The sequence below is a fragment of the Oenanthe melanoleuca genome, chromosome 1A (genome assembly GCF_029582105.1).
Source record: "Oenanthe melanoleuca isolate GR-GAL-2019-014 chromosome 1A, OMel1.0, whole genome shotgun sequence".
Classification (NCBI taxonomy): Eukaryota; Metazoa; Chordata; class Aves; order Passeriformes; family Muscicapidae; genus Oenanthe; species Oenanthe melanoleuca.
The window spans coordinates 35,746,433-35,762,458 of record NC_079334.1 but is presented as its reverse complement, the minus strand read 5'-3'; positions in this window follow the sequence as shown (position 1 = coordinate 35,762,458).

Sequence of the window (16,026 nt, the reverse complement as noted above, 5' to 3'; positions counted from 1 at the left end):
GCACTGTGTTTTTCACAATCTCTGTTTTTTTGAATGGAAAGGCTTTTCATCCAGTCTCAAGAGGTCAGAAGAGTATGTATTAGTTCTGTAAGTTCCCCCTGGGAGTACCTGAGGAAAGAACATGTATTTAATGGACTAGGGGAATGTTTTGAGCAATTTGGTAGCTCTCAAAATGCTGTTCATCCTTCATGGACACAGTTCTCAGGTTACTCTGCACATCCACCAAGCTGGATGTAGGAGGTCTTATTCTTTCAGAGTCTTAAATGTGGATCATATGTGCAAAGATTAGGGTTCAGTCATATTCACAGTGCTTGCATCCATTTGAAGATGTGAACAGAAAAATACAGTCTATTCCTCTGGTATTAAGCTTCATTGGAGGAACAGTTTTGCATATTAATAAATAGATTTGTGTTCTGCTAACAAAAGTGTTAGCAATAGCCAACATTTATGTTTCTTTAGAGAGGGAAAATGTCCAAAAACTGAACAAAAAGAAGTTGAATTTTGGCTTCACACCATGTGTTTCATGTTGAAACAGTTTCATTCAGAAACTAATCATGAAGTACTTATATATTTTTAAAGTTCTTTTGCAAAAAACCAGTTTGTTTTCCCAAAAATAGTTTTGAAAGAAAAGGTGAAACACTACATTTAACAAATGTAGACATTATTGAAAAGTTTTAATTTGATTTCTCTTTAAAAATTTTTTTAAGAGTTGATCCTTTCTTAAAATGTGAATTTTGAGAAAGGTCGTGTAGTTTTTTTTCCCACTGAAAATCAGTATTGACACAGGAGTTTGAATAGAACTTAATGCTCAGAATTTTCTATAAAAATCTGGGTCTTTTTGAAACTGGAATTAAATTTGTATGCATAAGAAATAATTTGTAAAGAATCGTTTTCTCATGCTGCTGCTGAAATTGCTCGAGTAACTTTCACACAAAGAAAATTTGGACCAAAAAAACCTTGAAAGCATGAGAAACAAAAAGAAGTAATGTTGCCAATCTGTAGAATAACAGTTATTTTCTTAGAACATTTTTCAGATAAGTCTGTTTTTTTTGATCTTCTGCACCAGAACACAATGAGTGAATGGCTTTGCAGCCACTGTCCCAACTGAGAGGGCTGTAGGGTGGAACACCCAATTCAGGGCACACAGTAGAGTCCACATGGAGCCCTAAAGGGATAAGCCCCACCTAAACCTCCCTGCAGGGTGACACAGCCATGGGTTTGAATGCTTGCCCTTAACCCACGTGCACAGATAACTGCCACATCATTTTCTACTGTTCTTAATCTGCAGTGTGTGGTTTGCTGTGATCCTGTCTGAGTTATTTTTAGTGTGCTGAGCTGCACCAAACACTTGTATGTGACAGGACATTAAATCATCAAGAAACCACAAATCTCAAGTTGGCAGGAGTTGTCCTATACTTAAGATTTCTGGTGAAAAATTGAAACCAGAGGCCTAAATGAGTCTCTCAGTGTGCATTCCAGGCAGTAGTGGCTGAGATCTTCAGAGGTTCTGCAGTGATGTATTTAGTTGTCAAGGATTAATGTTTTAAAGGTTTCCTAAGAATAATTAAAATATACAAAGTGCAGATGTAGAGGTCAATAGATATGTTTGAAGTAGTTCATAAGCATGCAAGATCTATTAGAGTTTAAAGGATCAATAATTCTCTTCAGAGCCCATACATATGCATTGACTAGACAGGGAGGACTGTTATTATAGTCTCTGAAATCAATAGCCCACATTTAAGAACTGTATGAAAGGTAGTTTTAAATGTGTATCAGATCAGGCATCACCCTCTTGTTAGAGATCCAGGTATCAAGAATTGGATTGCAGCCAACTCCAAGGTGAGAAAAATCCAGGAGAGGTCTTGTGTCTGATCTTATGGGCTCCTCCAAACATTCTTGGACCAAATGCTAGATGATATGACTATGGCTTTATTGCAGCAGCACTGATGATATTTTTTGACAGTCCCAGTGGGTTCTGAGCACTACCAATTCCCCATTCATATCAGCACTATATATTTTCTCAGCTCTCAAATGCTAGGCAATGTTTAATATCCAGTTATCAATTAGTTTAGAGGTGTCAGCTTTTTCTTGTCAACAAAGTATATCTTATCTTTGAAAAAAAACAAACAATGAAATACAAAACAACTTTCCACCAAAGCTCCAGATAAATTAAATATCATTGGAACCAGACTGCTGTAGCTAAGAAACCTGCTGAATTATCCTGATTCCAGTGGATTTCAGCTACAGGACTGTTAATGTCTGATAGAGGTCTAGCCCTGATATATTTAATTATAAATATTTTCCCCTGAGAAATCTGATTATTCTAGGCAATGCTCCCCAAGAAAGTTATTATCTTGATTTGATCTATTTAAGAAAGGATTTAATCTGTTTAAGAATGAGGTTATGATGAGGCAAGGAGAGGAGGGTATTGCTCCTTTTGTTGAAGCCTGATGTGTTTCTAATTAATTTGCAGAATACCAGATACTGTGGACATGCACATAATGATACAATTACTAAAAATTCAATCATAACAGTACCAACTGACATTCCCACCAGGGCTCCTCTCTGGAGAGTGAGCCCAGGAGAAGGAAAACTCCATGTTCATCCTGTTCAGTTTGACATTAACAGGACACAAGATTACAGGGGTTGAAATGGCTTCACAATGGCTTAAAATGCATATTAAGCATGTACAGAAGACTGAAGAATGCATGTTGTCCAGGGACCAGTCAGCTGGGAAGTAGGAAAAAGAGTAGGAAAAAATGGAGAGAATCTGTGGTTTGGTAATGACTGACCCACATAAATAATCCTGGTCCAGTTCCTGCTTTTCAGGCAGATAGAGACATTAGTTCACATCTTCCTAAGATGATGGTGTCTAACTTGTGTCCAGAGGTGCCAGACATGTGCTCTTGTATTTAAAATGTTTCATGGCAGTACATCATGTCCTCAGAAAGGCATTGAATGTATGAACTGTACTACCTGCACTGGCAAGCCCAGACTGGCCACAGTAAACCTGTCGTGTAGAAAGAAACCATGAGCTCCATCCTGGTCAAGAGGATGTTCCACTTTCATGAGGAAACTGCTTAATTTTTTTACTGTATTGATAAATATTTTGCCTATAAACATTCAGGTCCATCCTCATCCCAGCAAATAAGTCTTAAGGTTATGGTTATCTATCTTTTAATTCCAGAATAGTCCAATATTGCTCACTGATATCCTTTGCATAGGAAGGTCTTCAGTCTAAGTGTGGTTAAAGTCAAGTTTTGGATTACTTATTACTGGGAGTTAGCTGTCAACTCTAATATGCAAAGAAAATCAGAACAGAACCTGACTTTTGAAAACAGTGGTACATCCCGAAAAAAGATAAAAAGATTAAAAAAAACATGCTAAAAGGAAATTTCACAACTTAAATTCTAGCATGCTTCAGGCAATAAAAAATGAATAGATTAAGTATAAAGAGATGGGAGTTTTTCTAAAATCTTTTCCTCTCTTCTCTTCCTGAAGCTCCTTCTATTGCATTTAGAACCTATATTTAAACAGTATATTCTGACATATTGAAATAACTGTGGAAAAAATATCATTCGATATTTCAGTCTCACATGGAATTTTATTTACCTGAAATAAACAGCAATCTTCATTTCTCAATGGCAATTCACCAGAAAAAGTACATAAAGCCTTTTCACTGATAAACTGAACGGATCAGAAAAGAATATTAGTGTCATAAAACTTCAAAAAGCAGAAATGAGGGGATAGGATGAGGGGTGGGATTTGCTAGTTGAAAGGTAGGGCAGAAGGGGAGCTCATAATAAGAGTGGTCTACTTTTATTCTTATTAAGTTGCTGGTAAAAATGAAAAGATAATAATTTTAATAAAGGAGAGGTTGGCTGCAGTCAACCTTTTTTGTCTCAGAGGTGAAATATTAAACAGTCAAATGAGCATGAGAATAATATGGCCCCTATTAAAGTGATTTTAAATTTAAGCATAATTTTTGCTAATACCACTGAGCAATGGGAATAATTAGAATGGTTTCAGTAATGCTGAAGATTTTAATAATTAAAGATGCAAGATTAATTTGAGAAGAGGCATCATTAACCTAAATCAAATATTAGATTTGTTGTAAAGGAGAGAGGGTTTAGCCATAACCACATTTTTCAGATGGGGAATCTCATTAAATACCATGGTTTGCCTTTTACTCTGCACCCACAGGATTTACTTGCATGAATATTAAGTCTCTGTGTATTGAATATAAGCATTTAAATCCCATGATATGGACCAACATTTTTGTACTATGTGAAGTATTAATTGAATAATCTTGTTTTTATATGGATGACAATAGCTAGTTACTTAAAGGTTACCACTTTTTTTTCATGGAAAAGAAGAGTGAAAAGTTCAAGCCTGATCTGGTCGAAACCTTTTTTCTGCCTGAAAATATCTCTCTCTAGGCTCCCTTTATTAATGGCCCAGCTTCTTTTTTTGGATGAACTAAAAAGTATTTTAATGAAAACCAAAGAAACTAGGAAGTGCAGGACAGGATATATACGTGATGCACTAGAAACTGCAATTATCTAACAAGGAAGTTAATTCCTCAGAGAAATAATGAGTAAAGCCCCTTTGTTACTTGGTTGTTAACAAACATTGTGCATTTCTATTGATTAAAATGAAGAAGCTGATAATTAAAGAACACATGATAAAAAAACAAAGTTTTCCCCCATTTATAGGAAAATAGTCCTTCATAAATATTGATTTGGGTATTTTTTTCTACAGTGTGGTGGTTTTCTATAAATATCAGTATCTGATAATGAGCACTTCCACCACTCATTATTTCTTTACTTGCAGAATTTAATGAATAGAAATGCGTTCATTATATGGAAATCTATCTACCTGTTATGCCTTTGATGAAGCCAGCCCCTGAGTTGAAATTTTGTATGCCATTAATGATATGCAAAGAACTCTGTCTTATCTTTAATGATATGCCTGAAGAATTTATCAATGGAATTTATTAGATGTTAATTCATCTTCCATGACTTACTTAGGAAGCAGCATCTCACTTCTCTATCACTTTTTGGAATATTGTTCCTCTGTTATTTTTGTTCCTTTGCCCTTCCCAAAATGATGGAAACATAACCTATTTCTAAAACAGGTTTGAGTTCATTGATTCATAAAAACATGTTCCTTGTCTTGAAAGCTCCTGGGAAATACTGGCTGATTGTAATGAATTTCCCAAGCCTGTGGGCCAGCCAGCTCGAATTTTGACTCAATCAGAATTTTTGATTGGATTTGTTTATTCATTTTTGCATTAGAAAATCAGCTTCTTTCATCTTCAGTGCCACCAAGTGAAAGCTTACACTGAATCAGGCTGGCCTGAATGAATTGTCACTCTGTACTGAGGCAGCACATAGTGCTACATGCCAAGGTGGGCACTTTTGATTCCTGAGCATCTCTGTCTTCACTGGGCTGTTTTGATGGCTGCAGTTCTCCCACCTCTGCACTCTCTGCAGTCTGAACACCAATTGCTCAGTGAAGCTGGACGTTTGTGTCACTGCTGGATGACTTGTGGTAAACAAAATGCCTGCAGTATTTTTGCCTGACTGCAAACTAGTCCCTGCAGTTCCCTGCACAGTCCTGTTGGACTTGGTAAAATAGTACCTGGAGGATGAGCCTTCAACAAGTCCAGGCAGAAAGAGCACAAGATGATTGTCCACTTAGATACTACACAAGTTCTACCTGATTACATATTCCTCGTGCTTTCTTTCTGCTTTTCTCGAGTATAGCTACATACAAGCTGCTCTACCTGGACTTTCCATGTCACTGGCCTGTCAAACCATGTTAGAAGGGAAACTTATAACAAACATGAAAAGGACTACTCTGAGGAAGAGCAAAATAATCCATTTAATTTAAATCTGGTTCAAACAATTTCCTATTCATGTGTAGCTGGATGAAAAATACTGGCCTTAAACTGTAGCTAGCATGTTCAGATTAGATACTAGCAATGGTTTCATCTGCTCCAAGAGAAATGAAATATCGAAATATGCAGGTAAATAAAACCTCTATCTACAAAATTTTGAAAAAGGATGTAAATATCTGTGGAAATTGATTCTGCCTTAGGAAATGAGCCCCTGGCTTGTTTCCTATCGAGCAGGAGGGAAAATGAATATTAAATTAGAGTGTGGTATGCAGGTGTAGAAGGAGGGATTACAGACTATCTGATAAGTCACTGTTGTACTAATTACCAAAGAAGAGGAGCAGCCTTGCCCTTGATGGGTTGCAGCTATGACTAATAAAGATAAATTTAAAAAGTGTGATAAAAGAGGTAGGTTGGCTGGTCAGGGGCATCTTGGAGGAAGAGGACCTGGAGGAGGTAGATGAGCCCTGAGGAAGAAGGAATGATCCAGGGAGACACAAAGAATGAAACAAGGAAAAGAGTTGGTGCAGTAAAAGATCTGCTGTGAGGTCTGATGGAGTCAGAGCTGCTGTTGGTCTCTGCAGTCACAGCTGAGCTGGTGAAAGCTGTTCAGAGTCTGCAAACCAATATTGCAGTCACAGTCCAGCAGGAAACAGCCACAGTCAGAGTCTGCAGCTGAGCCCTGCAGCAGGAGCTTGCTGCAGTCAGAGTCAGGATGGCAAAGCTGTAAAGAATAAACTGGGACACTTCTCATGCTGTTGAGAGTCTGTGCCTTGGCTCATTTATACCCCTGATGAGGGGTCTGCTGCAACTGTTGTAGTCATTCCTTGATAAGGCAGCTAACGTCCAGCTCCTCTCATCTGGAAGTGCCTCTTCGGATTTGGTCCTTTTCCCTATTGTCTGCCTTCATGGGTACCCCCATTCATAGAGTCACCCTGAAAGAAAACTCTGCCTTTTCCTTCTCCCCTAAGAAAGGGAAATGGCTATATGGATCTCCCCTGCACATGCATTCTGGTAGGCAAGTCTCTGTCCCTGCAGTACATTTCTGTACTTAGGTGGTGAGGAGCTGCGTCCCCAGCTGTGTCTCCACCTTTCCTCCCTCTTCCCTTAACCCATATTTTCACTTCCATCATGATCCTGGCCCCTGAAGCAAATACATGCTTTACACCCAAAACAAATGTTGAACTCTTTTTTGGCAGACTCTGAGTGGGTATTTTGCCTCACCCCGTGCAGCTCCCACTCTCATTCACTTCCATGGTGGGTGTTTGGATCAATTAGCACTGATGTTATCTTCCCTGGGGCGACAGGCAGAGCAAGTACTTAGCATGTCCCCCTGGGCATTCTTATTTTTAGCCCCACCTCAGTCACCTTCACTGTTACCAGCAACGACAAACCAGGCATCTGAAACAGCCTCAGCAGCAACTTTTCAGAAGAGACTGCTCGAGATAAGGCTGGAAAGCATCTTCCCTCCCTGCTGTGTTTTGTCCCTGTCAATGACTGAAGAGCAGGCTGATCCAGTGCTGCACACTTTTCTTTCTGAGGTGGTTTTTTTTTTTTTTTTTTTTTTTTAAATATGGAAGCTGACACAGTTTCAGAGATTGTTTCTTCCAAAATTATTCAGGACAGCTCTCAGCTTTAAATCAGATCTGTCAAGTGAAGCCCTCTGTTAAATTTCCTATATGTATGCTAGATTTGGTGTGCTTGACTGACATTCACATGGCTTGGTTTGTTCCTCATGCTTCTATAAGCTTTGTGAAAAATCATAGAATCATTACAGTTGGAAAAGACCTTTAAGATAATCAAATCAAACCATAAACCTAGTCCAAAACTAAGCAATGTCACTAATGATATTGCAGTGAATTTTGAAAATATTATGTTTCTAGAATCAGAAGCAAATTGCTATGAATCAAGATTGCACCATTGAAACTAAAACTGAAGGAAGATCTGGGCTAAAATCTTTACTTAAGGGACTTCCTTTTCCAAGGATTTCATAATTGCTCCAAATTTGTGGGGAGGTGGTTTTATTTCAGTCCTACTGTTCCTTCTCCAAGGATCCAGTAGTTACATTTTCCTGAAAGAAATGGCATCACATAATTTTCCAGTTAATTCTTCAGGTTGCTAATCCTTTAGGGTATCTACATAAATTACAGAGGCCTGGTCCTGGACTCTGAAGACTTCAGATGTAAATTAGAGTAGAGCTTCAGCTCTGCTTTTATAGGTCTCACTGCACATGTGCATGGAAAAGTTCACTATGGAGTGAAGGGTGCTCTGTGGACATTCCAGCTGGCAGGTCAGGGATGTCTGACTTGTGGCACTGAGCCTTAAGGCACTGCTGTGCTCCATCAGCTGCAGTCAACATGGGCTCATGCAGAGATGCCAGTGTCCCCTATGCCAGCTGGGAGAGCTCAGCACCATGCTGTGACTGGGCTGGATGTCTCTTACAGCCTTGCCTGCAAGCCTAAGAGGCCAGGAAACTCTAGAGTGGAAAACCTTGAGCAGAAACTCTCCATCAACATCTTTTACTCAAGATCACAGTTTTGGTACAACCTGCCAGCAGGGAAATTGTGGCTTTGTGCATTGCCTAGAAATTTGCTTTCTCATCAAAACTCAAACAGCTTCTCCTGCCCAAGGAATTTAGCAGGCATTTCAGAAATTACAATGATTTCTGCTGTGAAATGAAGTATGTTTCAGGGATTGGTGTCACCAGCCCTCTTAAAGTGCTGTCTGATGAAGCTCATGTCACTTAGGGTCCAGCTCCTAAATGTGTATTGGGACCCAAACACATAAGTGTATGTAGTGTCTGTTCTTCCCTGCTCTGTTAACTAGATGCTTCATGCAGAATTTTCAAAAGTATGTTGATGTCTGGCTGAGGAGATAAGGTCTATCACTAAAAGTTATTTAGACCTCTAGCTCCCACCAGGCTTAAATTAGGCCTGTAATTATCTCTCTGGAGCTAAGAGAGCATCTTTTGAGTATTTTATTTGAGCACTTCATTAAATTCTGTGGCACCTTTATATCTGTTTATGCTTTTACACACATTTCCATTAGGGTTTATGTGTAGTACAATTGGAAAGATGATATAATATGTCACTTTATCAAAGAGGCAAACAACCTCTTAAACTATGACTCTACTAGTGGACTAAATATTGCACTGTTCCCAGCCTGGTTTTGGCCCATATTTGCTAACTAATTCCCAAACACTTCATGAGAGCTCTTGGAGCCATTTCTGACTCTGTGACTGTTGCATATTGGCACCTTGACCTAAATCTGAGGAAACCTTCAGGTATAGACACAGCCTATTCTGTGCAGATTGGCCTGAAAGGCAGGGAAAATTTTATTTACTGTTGGAAAACTATATTCCTATTTCCCAGTGGCTGCCATTTCAGAAAAGCTTGACACCAACATGTTGTGCATGTGTCACAAGCTTCTGGCAGCATTAAGGCATAAATGGCATGCATTTTTCTCCAACATCTGATAAAAATGCCATAAAATTTCACAGTCCCATAGAGGCTTAAGTTTTCATGTCCAGTAAAACCTAGCACTATTAAACATGATGAGACCATCAGATTTCCTTGTCCTCTGTTGTTCTGGGTCAGTAATACAGTAAAGTAAGTACCTTCCTACATTAAGAGCATGCTTTGTACAGAATGAGAGCTCATTTTTCGGTAAGTTCAGATGGCAGAATATGTTTGCCACCAAATCAAAGCTCCAGAGATCAGTTCAAGGAAACTGCAATTCCAGAATGCTTTTATTTCCCCTCCCTGCCCACTGCAATAGGCAAACTTGGCAGTCAGCTCAAAGAGTTTAACAACACCCAAGCAATAATTATTACTTACCACAACAACAGTAATAATATTTTTATAATACTTTAAATAATTGTCTGAGAAAGGCATATGCCTTAATTACAAAACTACTGCTGGTGCAGAGGTAAAAAACAACCTCATTGTAAATAGCATTTTAGAGGTGACATTTCCTCTTTTTCAATCTATTTTACAGCATTTTGGTGACTTTGCTGCTATTTTGTTTGCTCATCTTCCCATTTGCCAGATGCTAAAGGCAAATTGACTGAAAGCTGTCTCTGTATCTCTATTAGTAAGTAATAATGACCTACAGAAAGAGCTTTATGGGAAAGCATTTTGATGCTGAGGACATGGCACCTTATGATGCATGTTTTGAAGAAGTAGGAAGGAAGGAGTGGGGGTAATTTTGGACTAGCTGTAGGCTGGTCCCATGAAGTGGAAGGCTATTAACTACACTGGAGTGAATCTTCCAGGAGTTCTGGAGGCTGCATGCTCTGAGACTGTTCAACCATGTGAACTTGTCAGAGGGGAGATACTCAGCAATTTTTCTGTACCAATCTCTTCCTCTTCTGGGTTAAAGTACTAAGGTAGATGCACCCTGCTGTCTTGCTACTGTGAGATTAAAACAAAATGAGCACTTCCCAAATGCTACATATTATATTGTAGATAAAAAAATAAGAAAACATTCTGGGTGCAAATTCCATTCATACTTCCTCATACCACTGTTGCATTCAAAACTACTTATGATTGATGGTGTTACACAAGCAAAATAAAAATAAAGCAATTCAAATGACCTTATTAGAAATACATTTGGAAGTCCAAGCTGAGTAGTGAACTGAGTATTAATATTACAATTTTAGATTCATTTTTCTGCTTGCTAACAGCTGAAGAGTAGCAAAAAATGGAGGTGAAATATTTTTGTGCAGATCAGCTAAGCTGATCTGCACTTCTAGTGGAAGCATGGCCATGTGAATGTACCACATTTTCAGGCTGTGCATTTGCTGTTCAAAAGTAAGTGAATCTCCATGAGTTAAGAGCACAGGTCCCTTTCCAGTGGGCAGATCACTGTGTGCAATTAGATGCTAGGTGCTGTCTGGAGATGTGCACAGCAGTAAACAGAGTGCCCAGATGGCTTACTTAGGTTTTTAGGTTTTACTTGGGCTTTCAAGCAGCTTTTCTAAGGCTAGGATTTTGTCCCAGTGTTAGTAAATCTGCCCAAATGCTGACCTTTCCCTTGTGTGGGTTGGTAGACTATAGGCTTTACAGGTGTCATGGCTGTAAGCTCAGTGATATCTCTGCCTGCTGTGTTTTCTGGCAAATGAGTACTGCTGAAAAAGAGAAAACAAAGTATGCTGCTGAGAGAAGAAACCTGTCAGGTTCAACCCAAATCAACCCCTGAAAAATTACTGCTTCCATTTAATATATTTCTAACAGTCTTAGAATCAAAAATCATTCAAGTTGGAAGAGATGTCTCAGGTCATTGAGTCTGACCATTGACCAATACTCCCAGGGTTTCTAGTCATTCTTCCCCAGATCTGCAGAGTTGCATGGGGCTATCATGAGCCAAGTGCAGCCCCTGACTGTGCCTTGCTGAACCCCATAAAACTGATCTCAGCCCATCATCCTGCTGATCCCTCTCCTTGTTTCTCCAAGACTCAAACCCACTGCCATCTGATGACCTGCAGCCATCTCATCACTCACCAGTGCTGCTCTGTGTGCAAAAGGAGATCCATCTGGAAGGAAGCCTGACCCTTCCCTGGCTGGATCACTCCATCCTTCAGGCAGATCAACAGTGACACCCACCTTGGTGTCATCTGCAAACTGGTGAAAGGTGCTTTTGATCCCCTTGCCCAGATTGTTGATAAAGATATTAAGCAGAAGTGGTCTCAGTACTGAGCCCTGGAGAACATCACTTGTGACTGGCCATGAGCTGGCTGTAGCTCTGCTACCTGTGTGCTGAAAGATGAGCTGTTGGAGAGATGACTGGCCTAGCTGAACAAATGTCTGGTAAGTCTCATGGGGAGAAGTTTTGAGAAAAGTATTTTTTGGAAACACTTAAACAATTGTTTCTGGAAAGAAATAGCTCCCCAGAATCTGAAGCTGCCCAGTGAAATTGATCCTTGTCAAACTGGAAACTACTAATAGGCATCTTTTCTCTATAGTCAATCCTCCTGAAGCAGAAATTAGGTCCTTGGGGAAGATTTATATCAGAAATATGAGCTCCTGCAGACCTTTAGGAACTCTAGAAAGCAGCAACATGAAGGTTTTCACATAAAAATTTTGACAGTAGGTGATCAAATCAAATAGACACCTCAGTAACACCTGTCTCCTGGTGAAGAAAAGATGGCAAAAGAGGATTTTATTTTTAATTAAGAAAATATTCTTGATCTTTGTAAACACAAATCTTACATCCAGACACTGAGAGATTTAGAACATATATATCATTACCTGGAATGGAGCCACATCTTGTTTCTTCCGTAAAATTTTAGTTAAAATCACAGTCTGGACTATGGCACATAAAGAAAACAGTAAATCATGGTTAAACCTAGTATTTCAAAAAGACAAAGAGCAAAAATATTTCCGGAGTTGAGCTCTAACAGGTGTTGTGTCTGACTGCACAGTCTGGTTGTCAAGTGAAATAGAGACATAGCTGTTCTCCCAGTGCTGCTGTTTCTGATTTGAGGTCTGACATGGATAGATGAAGGGGCTGACAAAGCACTGTCAAAGCCAGAGCTTCAGATGGTGTGAACTGGCATCATTTCCCTGCCAGCTGCAGAGGTGCTACCTCAGACAAATGCAGAGAATCTCTTCCAATCTGCAAACAAATCAGAGATTTTCTCTGGTTTAATGGCTTCCAATGCCCATGTTGTGGACTGCTCTGTTGTGGCTGCCTGTATAAACCTGAGAAAGTAGACAGAACTGAAAAATGGCACAGCATGAATTTTCTATCAGATGTAAGTGGTGTCACTTTGATTCATGTTTTGAGGGCAATCTTGGCCAGGGAGACATAAAAGGGAACTCGCTGGACATGTAGCAAAGCAGAGCAATCTCTGCTTGCTCAAAAGACTTGCTCAGCCAGGGACACAGGATCAGATGATTTAAGCATCTTCAGCCTCCAATTCAAAGGAGGGTGAGATGTCAGATGGGAAAAATCTTTTAAAGTACAACAAAGGTTTGCCTGTTCTGCTTGGAATACTTTATACATAAGCTTTTTTTCCCTCATTGCGCGATGAACATTTTTAGGATAAAATGTTTATAGTTTTCCTTACAGAGTAAACCTGTGTTCCATGTTTGTATTATGTCTGATTTAAAGACAGGTTTTCAGTATGCATACATTTGCACTGATTCATAACACAGCATTTAAAGAATCCTACCAGTGTCTGATGCACCTACTGCTCTAATTTAACAAACTTACTCTCACTAAATTGCATTTCTTTATAGAGGAGGTGAATGGAGTGTGCAGTAATTTAAAAAAGTTCTTGCTATGAAGTCAGGGACTGTTGCCTTGGTGAAATCACGTATTTTAAAAATAACATTGGGAACCTGAAACATTGGAAAATTGTTTTAGCAAGAAAGGTAATTGACTGAGCTGGTAGTGAATATGGCTGGAACCTGATGGCACTACAAGTATAATTCAAGTAAAATACTGAAGGCAAGGTAAGACTAAGACAGACTATAAGATTTCTGATGTTCCTTAAAATAACTGCTCCTTGCTTTCATTCTGATGGCAATGCTATTGACGTTTTCATATATTTTATCAAATCTGGTATCTTTTCAAACTGAAAAATTCTAGTGTTTTACAAACCAATACTCTTGCTGTGAAATCATTCATGAGTCAGACAATTTAAAGAAAGTGGTGGGAGGAAACTGCTGCAGGCAGTGGATGCCAAAGGATGAGGAAAGATTCAACACTGAAAAGAAAGTAAAAGAGTCTTCATAAAATGATTTCTTACCTCCCAAGCATTCGTTTCATGTCTACTAACTCATGCATTTTCAAAAATAAGTTTTTCTTTTTCCAAAGGTAAACTTACAAAAAAAAAATGGAACAAGCACACAAAAACAGTAGTCAGACAAACGAAACAACTAAACCTGCCCTCAAAAATACCCCAACAAGACAAAGAATTAAAAAGAACCAAGTGGTATTCCACAGCTGGGAGGCCCTGTCAGGACCCACAAGTCATGTTTAGACAGATCTTAGTAGAGAGCTGGAGCTGTGCAGGCTCTTTTTGGGCTGGCTGCACTCCATTGAAACAAGCAGGACTCCTGCCATCAGCTTCCTTCTGCCCTTAGACTGGAGAGGACACAGTTTGTATGGTTTTCCCCACCTCCATTTTCTTCTATAAAAAAGCAGCCAAACTTCTTTCTTCTTTTCAGAGCAAAGGGAGCTGCAAACAATAGGAAAGAATAACTACTAAGAACTAAACAATAACCAGAGGATATCAGTATGTTAAATATAACTGCCATGACTCCCACTTTTGGCAGGAGAATTACCATGTTGGCATCTTTCACACTGTGGGTAAGTAGGTTAAGCTTTGCTGTCTATTTTCAGAAATGTTCAGTCCTACATTCTTCTGGTCACACAGAACCCACTTAAAGATAAGCTTACTTGATAACCACTGGTGAATTTCTGTCAATATTTTCAGGCCTGCAAATACAGCAAAAATTACATATAGACATCTATGTGCACTCTCATATCTACTGTACTGTAATAAATTTTCATCCTGTGAGATCCTTGATACAGGAAAAGGATCAAAGAAACCAAAGTGTTTGGGTTTTAGAGATTGAATGGGGGTAAGGAGCTTGCTACCATCATCCTTGTACAAATTTTGCTGCAATAGTCCAGAAGTCAATGCTGCCAGAGTAAATTAACTGCTGGTGCATATTATCATAAAGTCTGTAAAACTTATTTACTTCTTGACATATGAATAATAAAGCCTGAAGAAGTGACAGTCATTCAAATGGCATTTGAAGATAAGTACACCTCTGTTGGTTTGGTTATTTTTTCTTGAAAACCAGTAATATTTGCATTCTACAAGGTAGGCAGCTTTAACTGGCTGTTTTTTGTCTGTCCTTTAAAATAATTATCCTAAAAGGCAATCACTCTTGATAAGTTGTTCAATTATGGAAGCTGATACACCAGTGTCATTGTTTGAGAAATTTAACAATCTACAGAAGTAACAATACTCATCAAGTAATATTGTGACAGAGTGTGTAGAAGAGAAGTATAGGTTGCATCAGCTTTTCAGTGAATACCAGAGTTTATAATTTTCTGAAGTGTGTAGCTCCTGTGGTTTTGAGGTAATTTATTCTGTCAAGTCTTTTAGGTGAATGAAGTTTTTTTCATTTTTAAGAATAATTTAATAATCTTTCATATATGTTACTATTTTAGTATAAGAATTTAGAGAAATTTTTCTAGTAAAACTCTGCATATTTTCAAAATGGCAACCCCATTTTTATTTTTAAAAGTATTTAAATGAGAGGAGCTTAAGTAATATCAACATTTATGTCAAGGTTTACTGGGGGAGAAAAATGATAGGCTGCATGTTGTAACACAACAGGGGCCATAGGAATGCCTAGAATGAATTTCACAGCTCTTAATGAGAGTAACTCCACTTTGCATAGTTATGCACATGTGTTGAAATAATGTCAGTCATATGCTGACAGATCTTTTTTTTTTTTTTTTTTTTTTTTTGTGATAAGCTTCATTCTGGATATACTTTCAGAAAGTATATTATGTCCTTGCCTTGCTCTCAGCTGTTACATAGGAAAGAACTTCCATAACTTTTAAATAAGTTAAAAAAAAAGTAAACAAAAAGCAAATAACTCAATTTATACTGAGGTTTGTTTTGTAGAACTCTTGAAAAATAAACCATTTCCCCATGGAAAAATTCCTCATCCTTCTGATTCAAGGATTCATTAGAGTCTTGGTTTTTTATCACAGGAAAAGGAAGAGGAAAGCACAAAATCAAAAAGTAGAATTGAATATGTTTCATAAAACGTAGAATTTTTCCAAATTAACTGATGATTAGGATCCCACGTTATCATAATTCTCAAATTCAAAATCAGAATGGAATAGGAAATGGAGGAAAAAGGGGTTGCTGCAGATGGGGAGGAAATACTTAGAGAAGATTGTATATAGAATTCTCTTAAACTAGTCAAAAATCATTTACTGTAGTCCAGCTGTTCATTTCCTTCTTTTTCTTTTAAATTTGGCATGAAAATGAGTTTCTTATTTTTGCAGAGGGTTTTTCTTTTCTCTCTTTTGTTGCTGTTGAGATGAGAATTATCAGATACAGCTGGGGGATTGCTGTGCTTGGGAAGCTGAGA